Raw genomic sequence first — 7,971 nt, forward strand, 5'->3', positions numbered from 1 at the left:
TCATTTTAAAGAAAACAAATATTAATTTGTTCCTTTCTTTTGGGAATGATAATGGGAAGAGGTGCAGAGAGTGCTGCTTTGTACGAGGAGAGAACAGTCCCCACATGAAGCAGGTGTTTGCCTCTTGAAAGCAATTGGCACCAGAAACCTGCGCTGAGTTTTTGCATCAGGAAAATATGTCTCTTGATGTGACTTCAGAGATTGCCCAGGACTTGCTCACAATATGGGGGAAGTATGCTTGCTGTGCCAAAATTTTAGCACTCTTGTGCAAAGCCTAAAACAATGGAAAACAAATTGGCTCTTTAACAATATCCCGAGAGGAAATAAAACAGGTGTCTTGCCATGAAGTGCTGAAATTCGTTCAGGCAACGTGGCTTCAAATCAAATTCTGTGATTTTTTTTTTAAACCAGTTTTTTAAAATAGTGTCTAGAAGCTTGAAAGATCACACATCTTTAGTGCCGCAAAGCTATACCAGTATACCATGGCTCCATGTAGACCTGGATGAACTGGCGCATGGTATACTGGTATAGCTAGTTGTTTGTTTCATTAAAATTGTATTCTCTTCTATTGTATTTTCCTCTGTTTTGGTCTCTTCAGAAAGGAAAAAAACAACATTTTATTTAAATGAGAATGTAAAATGAGCTACAGTATGAGGAAATTTCAGCTTTACAACTTGGAGAGCTTTTGTATGGTAAATAATTTATAGATTTTGCTATACGCAAGGCCAAACTAGATGAGTTGCCACTCCTGGGTTCACCCCAGGGGCGTATCTCTATTTTGTATAATCCTGGAATACTTTGTAAAAGCTCTGTGGGGAAAGAGGGGCTCCTGCCTCCCACCCACCCTTCCCCGTGCTGTTTTCCTGAGTCAAAACAATGTCAACAGACACCCTGGTGACATTTCAGGTTGAAAAATAGCACAGGAGGAGACAGAAGCCCCCTCCCCACTAGAGTGGCTCCATGGCTATCTTAAAGCTATTCCAGGGCCCTTTCCGCACGGGCCATAAACGGCGCCCTGGGGACGGCAAAAACGCCATCCCCAGGGAGCCGTTCGCACAGGCGGCGCTGCCAAAATGCAGCAGCGCCGACCTGGCTCCCCTCCCCCTCCCCCAGGGCGGCGTCAGGCCGCCTCCAAAAACCTCCCTCCTGGAGGGAGGTTTTTGGTAAACAGCGCATTCCCGGCGGTGCGGTGCGAATGGCACCGCCAGGAATGCGCTGTTTTCCCCGTCCCTCTCCCACTCACCTCGTCGCCTCCGTCGCCCTGCTGGCCTCCTAAGACCCTCCCTCGCTGTCCTCCAACCCCTGGAGGCCAGCAGGGCGATGGAGGCGACGAGGTGAGTGGGAGAGGGACGGGGAAGAGGCGGCTCTATGCGGAGCCACCTCTCTTGCGCCGGCCTCTTTGGGGGCCGCTCGCACGCTCTCGTGCGAACGGCCCCCACCCATCCACTGGCAGAATTCCTGCCGGTGGGGAAGCGCCCTTTCCGCAGTGCGGAAAGGGCCCAGGACTCTACAAAATTGCAGAATGACTCTAGTGTGAACCCAGGTTCAGCATCTTGTCTAGTTTGGCCATCAGTGTGACATATTTATGAATAATAATACCTGTGATGAGACTGTTAGAAACTGATAGCCTGCTCAGATTAGAACATCAATCACTTTCAGCTTCCTATGGACCCATGGCTCATTGGTAGATCACATGCACAACAAATGAAAAGGCTTTTTTAATTCCTAACATTCCCAGTTAAAGAATAAAGCAAATAGAGCCAAGAAAGATATCTGGAGGCCATGAACAGCTCTGCCATCCGCAGACCAGGCCAAAGTATTGTTGTCTTCTGATGCCAGGTGCATACATCTCTACCTGGACCTGCATAATTGATGGTTGGATTGGTCCAGTCCTGTAGGCTGTGGGGAGGGGCTGTTGGTCAGAAGCACAGCATTTGCTTCCCACAATTAAGGTATGTAGAACAATAATCAACATGGACCGTTTGGGTCTGTTGTGCCTAAGCAGACTTAGGGTCTCACAGGTGGATTCTGCACGGCATAAATGTAACTTCCCGAGGATGTCATGAAAATCTGTTTGGGCATTTTGTGTTCCCACAGCGCAGCAGGACATGTTGCCAGCCCAAACTGATCTTTTTTTCCCCACCTGCTGCACAGAGCTCTTGTCAGTTTCACAGTGGCGCACCCCGCCCCCTCCCAATTTTGTTCGCTGCGGCAGATTCTTGGTGAAGATCGTTCTTGGAAGTTTCCTCTGCTTGCAGCTCATCTGTTTGCTATTTCACTGTCAAAAGGAGATGAATAAAGTTTGCTTAGCAGTCCCATGCACGTGTCTTTTCCCTTTTTTGTTTTGTTTTGAGGGGGCAGCTATGAAGCTACAGCAACACAAACAAGCACATATTGCAGCTTCTCTAATCATGTCGCTGTAGCTTCACAGACTCCTGCAGTACACAACAACAACAACATCTTTATTAGGCATTGAGTAGAGTAAACATAAACAAGAAATATAAAAGGAATTTAAAATCAGATACAGAACGAACAGGAGATAGAGATTGGTATCATTAAGGTGACGAGTGACACATCTTAAGCACTCGCAATAAAAAGATCCCTGCAGTCACAAAATGGTAGGTGTGAGCGGCAGAAATTAAAGTAAGAAGTTTGGGTGGGAGAAATAAAGTGTTTCCTACTTGCTGGCATTCACTCAGCTGGCAAGAACTGTCTTCAGCCCGGGATGAGGGAAAAGATTGCTAGTTGTGATTTTTGGAAAACCCAGATTGAGAGAAATATAATGACTGAACGCGTTTTGAGGAAGCAAGCTGTGTGGAGTTCTTCCCCCAAATGCTTTTAATAATGTCCTAGGCCGTTTCCGCATGGAGGCGGAAGGGGTCGGGTCGGCGTAATCCACGCCGACCCGACCCCTCTGGGACCGTTCATATGGACGGTCCCAGAATTGGCCAAGACGACGGCGCAGTCAGAGCGGCTCACCAGTCCTGTGGCCCTCTGGCACGTCGCCAAGGCCAGGGGACACTCCCCCCTGCCCTTCGTGACCGCTCCAGGGTCGCAGGGCAAAGGGGGCATGTCCCCAGGCCTCGGCGACGCGCCGGAGGGCCGCAGGACTGGTGAGTCGCCTGGTGGGAGGGGAGAAGGCGCCTGGAAGCCGCTGCCGTTCGCATGGTAGCGGCTCCAAGCCGGCGTTTCCAGTAAACCTCGCTTGCCGAGCGAGGTTTGGAAATACCGGCTTCGCGCCGGTCGGGCGGCGCGAGGGCAGCGTGGCTGCGCAGGAGCAGCGCCCCCTGTGCGAATGGCTCCCTGGGGACGGTGTTTTTGCCGTCCCCAGGGCGCCATAAACCGCCCATGCGGAAGGGGCCCTAAAGACTGTCTTATCTGTGCTGAGCGGAATCCACTACAGTGTCTACTGACTTTAGTCCAGCCTCTTGGAGATGAATGGACTTGCAGCTCTGCTCTGCCTTGCTTGTTATCTGTTCTCTTCCCCCCCCCCAACATTTCTTGTAGTCTCTAACATATTAATGCATACTTTTATAAACAAGCTGGAGCCCTCCTGAGGTAAACTACCTCCTATTTCAGGCCCTTCTATCCTCCCAGAAGACTGCACGTTTTCCCTCTTATATGAAGTAGTTCAACTCTTTAGCCCCCATTTGGATTTAGGGTTACATGATACCTCCGTTCTACCCCCAAAGTGACTCGTCTCTTCCTCATTGTTCGAGGTTCAGAAGACTTGTCATGTGGTCTGTGACTTTGTCAACAGACTGGCCATAAACAATTTATAAAGTGACATTATGTGCCAAATTCTGCTAAAAGAAATGCCAAGTTTTTCAGATTTTATAAATTGTGAATGTTACACAAATTTGCTTTTATTTTGGGGCCTGTGGATCTGGGAAGCCCAAGCAAATTCTACGCCAACTGGTATCACATGATACTGTTCCTGAGTCTTATAAATTGTGAATGTTACACAAATTTGCTTTTATTTTGGGGCCTGTGGATCTGGGAAGCCCAAGCAAATTCTACGCCAACTGGTATCACATGATACTGTTCCTGAGTCTTACTTCAGCCTTACAAGAGACCTGGCTACCTCTAAATGAAAGCGGTGAACAGCTACTCAAATACCACACACAAAAGGTTTAAGGGTCTTCAAGAGTCAATGTTGTTCTATTAGCATTAATTGTGAAATGCTGAATAACTAACCTTGGCTGTGAGCCAGCAGGAGTATAGTGTGCCAAACACTGGCCATTTCTCCCTAATGACTCCCCTCCTCCCACTGTACCTCCTTGATGCTGCTCAACATTTCTGTAAGAGATCTCTTTCCACAAGTTGGATATTTAAAAATGGGTCTCTTGGCGTCAAATCTTGGCAACTGGAAAACCTGGTGTTTCTGTGTTCCAAAAGCTTTTGTTTAAGATTATTTTATTAGGCATTATTAGCAAATAACAGTTCAGTTCAGTTTTATTACGGCCATTAGGCCAGCAAATTAGCAAATAACTATGTCTTGCTGAAAAGGAAGATAAAAAAAACACAGATTAGAACAAAGAAAAAAGTGCATGCTATGTTTGTTGAATAACATTTTATTTTGCAAGGAAACTCTGCGCAAGAAAGAGGATATGTAATCACATCTGCCACTTGACTCATCTTCAAATTCCAGAGGTTAAGCAGGTTTTCATCAAGAATGTCAGCTTGCTCCAGGAAGTGGAGAAAAGCCACGATTGATTCTTTGCTACCAGATAAGCGATGCTTTGGGGGAAACCAAGTGGGAACCAGAAGACATACTGGTGAATCCCAAGAACAGAATGTTTTGAATCATTTGTGTCCCTGTTACTACATTCTATCTTCCCTTCCTTCCCTAATTTCCCTTATTTGTATCAGTCCCATAATAAAATATTTTACATATCTATGATTAAAATATTAAAGAAATAGGTAGAAATGGGAAAAGTAAGAATGGAAAGATTAAACAGTAAATTAACCAAATGCATCAATAAAAGAAACAATGTTGTATTTACACTATGCCTTTCTCTCCTGTAAGGAGACTCAAAGGGGCTTACAAACCCCTTCACTTCCTCTTCCCACAACAGACACCTTGTGGGGTAGGTGGGATTGAGAGAGTTCTGAATGAAATGTGACTAGCCCAAGGTCACCCAGAGGAATGTAGGTGTGGGGAAACGAATCCAGTTCACCAGATAAGAGTCTGCTGCTCATGTGGAGGAGTTGGGACTCAAACCCAGTGGAATCTAACCTGGAGGACCAGGTTTGGTTCCCCATTCCTACATTTCCACTGGGTGAAATCTTACTCATGATGAGATGATAAGGATGTCCATTCTTTTATTAGTGAACTTAGAACTCTAAGTGATTCCCCTGCATATTTTGAAATGTATCTTGTTTGCTTTTTTCTGTGGTTTCATGGTTTGAAAAAGGCTCTTACTGAGTGTTCAGCTTGAAGAGTATGTGTAGCTTTCCAGTGCTGTTGCATTACAACACATTTGATTACAACGTGGATCTTCAGAAACTTGCCAGTAGTAATTTCTGCATGGCATAAATCCCAAAGGTCTGACCAGGAGAGCACAGGCTGGCCCAATCTTGATGGATCTAGAACGCTAAGCAGCATCGGCCCTGGTTAAAACTTGGATGGGAAACCAACAGGAAAGTTTAGGGTTGCTAATTACAACTAGGGTAGGCAATTACCATCCATCTCTGAAAGCCTCTTGCCTTGAAAACTTCCTGGGAGTTTTTAAGGGAGAAAAAGGTCATGAAATGATGGTCATTAGAATGAAATTGTGGGTGGTGTTCAAAAGCATGTTCATTTTTATCATAACTTTGTGCGATAAAGGCTAGTTCCAGATTACCATCTGGGAGATACTTGTGGACCTGAGGCTGTAGAATTCAATTGAGCTTCATGCGATCCACAAGACTGTTTCTGCTGAGAGACACAGAGATTGTCGTTCAGGAGAACTATCCACACAAAAAGGTAAATAACACCATTTTATTAGGACCCCCCAAAACATCTCAATACAATGAGCAAACTCTTGACTTCTTCAGGATGTTCCATCAGAAAGGATAGTCAGTGCCCAAAAAAGGAATGACAGAAAAGATAAATATATTACAGAGTAAGCAAAGGTTTAGGGTGGTACTCTTAATCCCAGGCCAAACATTGTGCTTTGAGGGTAATTTTTTTTCTGTTTTACTTAACGCAGGTGTGGCACTTCCCCTGCTTAAGCCTGTATGGGATTGCAACAGAATCCAGAAATGTTTTAGTTGCTCCAGTGTTTCTAGCACAGACAAATAACATATCTACTACGAAGTGGTTTGAAATTCAGTTTGCAGCAAATCAGAGGAATGGAAAAGTTAAGTTTTGAAATTAGTTATGATTGATTAAATATGCCTGTCCAATTTCCCTGCAGAAGTGTTTTGCAAACTATCATGTGTGGGTTACCACAAAACATGAGGGTGTTGTTGGCAAAGAGTTTGAAATGATTAGCTATTATTTGCTAAGGTTGTGTAATTGCTATTATTATTGGAGCGTGCCCCTGAAGATTTGTTAGGTACACTGAACTTGGGACAGCCCCACTGGGCTTAAAAAAAAAAATAAACAAGCAATCCTCCGTACACAACGTACTTTTACTGGTAGTTGTAGTTTGCTGAAGGGTATACACCTTTTTTTTGTGGAAAAGCAGAGACATCAGCATCAAAATCAAGCACAGGCTAGTCCAAGCCATCATCTTCCACATAACCATGTATGGGTGTGAAAGTTGGACTATAAAGAAAGCCAACAGAAAAAAAATAGACACTTTCGAGTTGTGGTGTTGGCGAAAACTACTGCGCATACCATGGACAGCTAGGGTGACAAATGCAGAAGTCTTGAGCCGCATAAAACCAGAAACATCATTAGAAGGGAAAATAACCAGGCTCAGACTTACATACTTCAGTCATGTGATGCGATCAAATTCGCTAGAAAAATCTATGATGCTCGGACTTGTAAATGGCGGGAGAAGACCTGGACGCCAAAGAATACGATGGCTAGATACCATAAAAGCTGATACAGGCATGAGCATCAACCACCTGAAGGAAGCAGTACTTAATCGAAAAATATGGAAAGAGCTTGCATATTGGGTCTCCAAGGGTCAAGAATGATTGAATGGATAACATCACATCACATACATCTCTACCTTATCTTGGAGGAGTGGTCTAAACATTGGATCAATTATTGCAATACATTTGAGGTTGGGAGAATGGATGGTGGTGAGCCTGTCCGAGAATAAAACAACCTGCTCTGCTCACATTTATAATATTAATTATTGCCCCATAAACTCATTTTGATCCTTACCCATTTAGTTAGGTGTGAGTCTAGCTGTGTCAGCAAATTGACCAGATTAAAATTGCAGTCCTGTGGAGAACTACACCATAGAATCACACGGTACATTTTTCAGAGTGGCGATCCTAAGAATAGTTAAACCTTTCTAAATGCCTTGACATGGCTTAAGATTGCATTGGAGATGTAGGTAGCTTTTCTTTTCCATGAAATCAAATTGAAATGTTTCAGGTGTGGGTTTGGTAGCCTGATAATTTCTTGAATTAATCTATCACCTCCAACAGGTCTGCTATTGTTCCAGATGTTCGAGAGTTGCCATCTGCACATAGGACCACCAGTTGTAATTCCCTAGATTTCAGAAGACTGTCAGATTCCACACACCGACGATTAGAATTTGAAGGATTTGTTTTATGAGGGAGCTTGGCCTTTACTAGTTAACATGTACTGGAGGATCCCAGCTGGGCTTTAGCAGAACAGCATGGTGCCCTCATACACTGTCTAATGCCACTTTCAAAAACATGTTTTTGAAAGATCTGTTATAAGGGGTGAAACTGTTTGCCATTGCTGTCAACCACCCTATTCTGTAAGTTGTCTGGGCCTGTAGCCTTTTGGGATTTCATATGCTTTATTGTTTGTTCTGTTTTTTAAATGGGAGACAGGAG

The sequence above is a fragment of the Sphaerodactylus townsendi genome, linkage group LG14 (genome assembly GCF_021028975.2).
Source record: "Sphaerodactylus townsendi isolate TG3544 linkage group LG14, MPM_Stown_v2.3, whole genome shotgun sequence".
Taxonomy (NCBI): domain Eukaryota; kingdom Metazoa; phylum Chordata; class Lepidosauria; order Squamata; family Sphaerodactylidae; genus Sphaerodactylus; species Sphaerodactylus townsendi.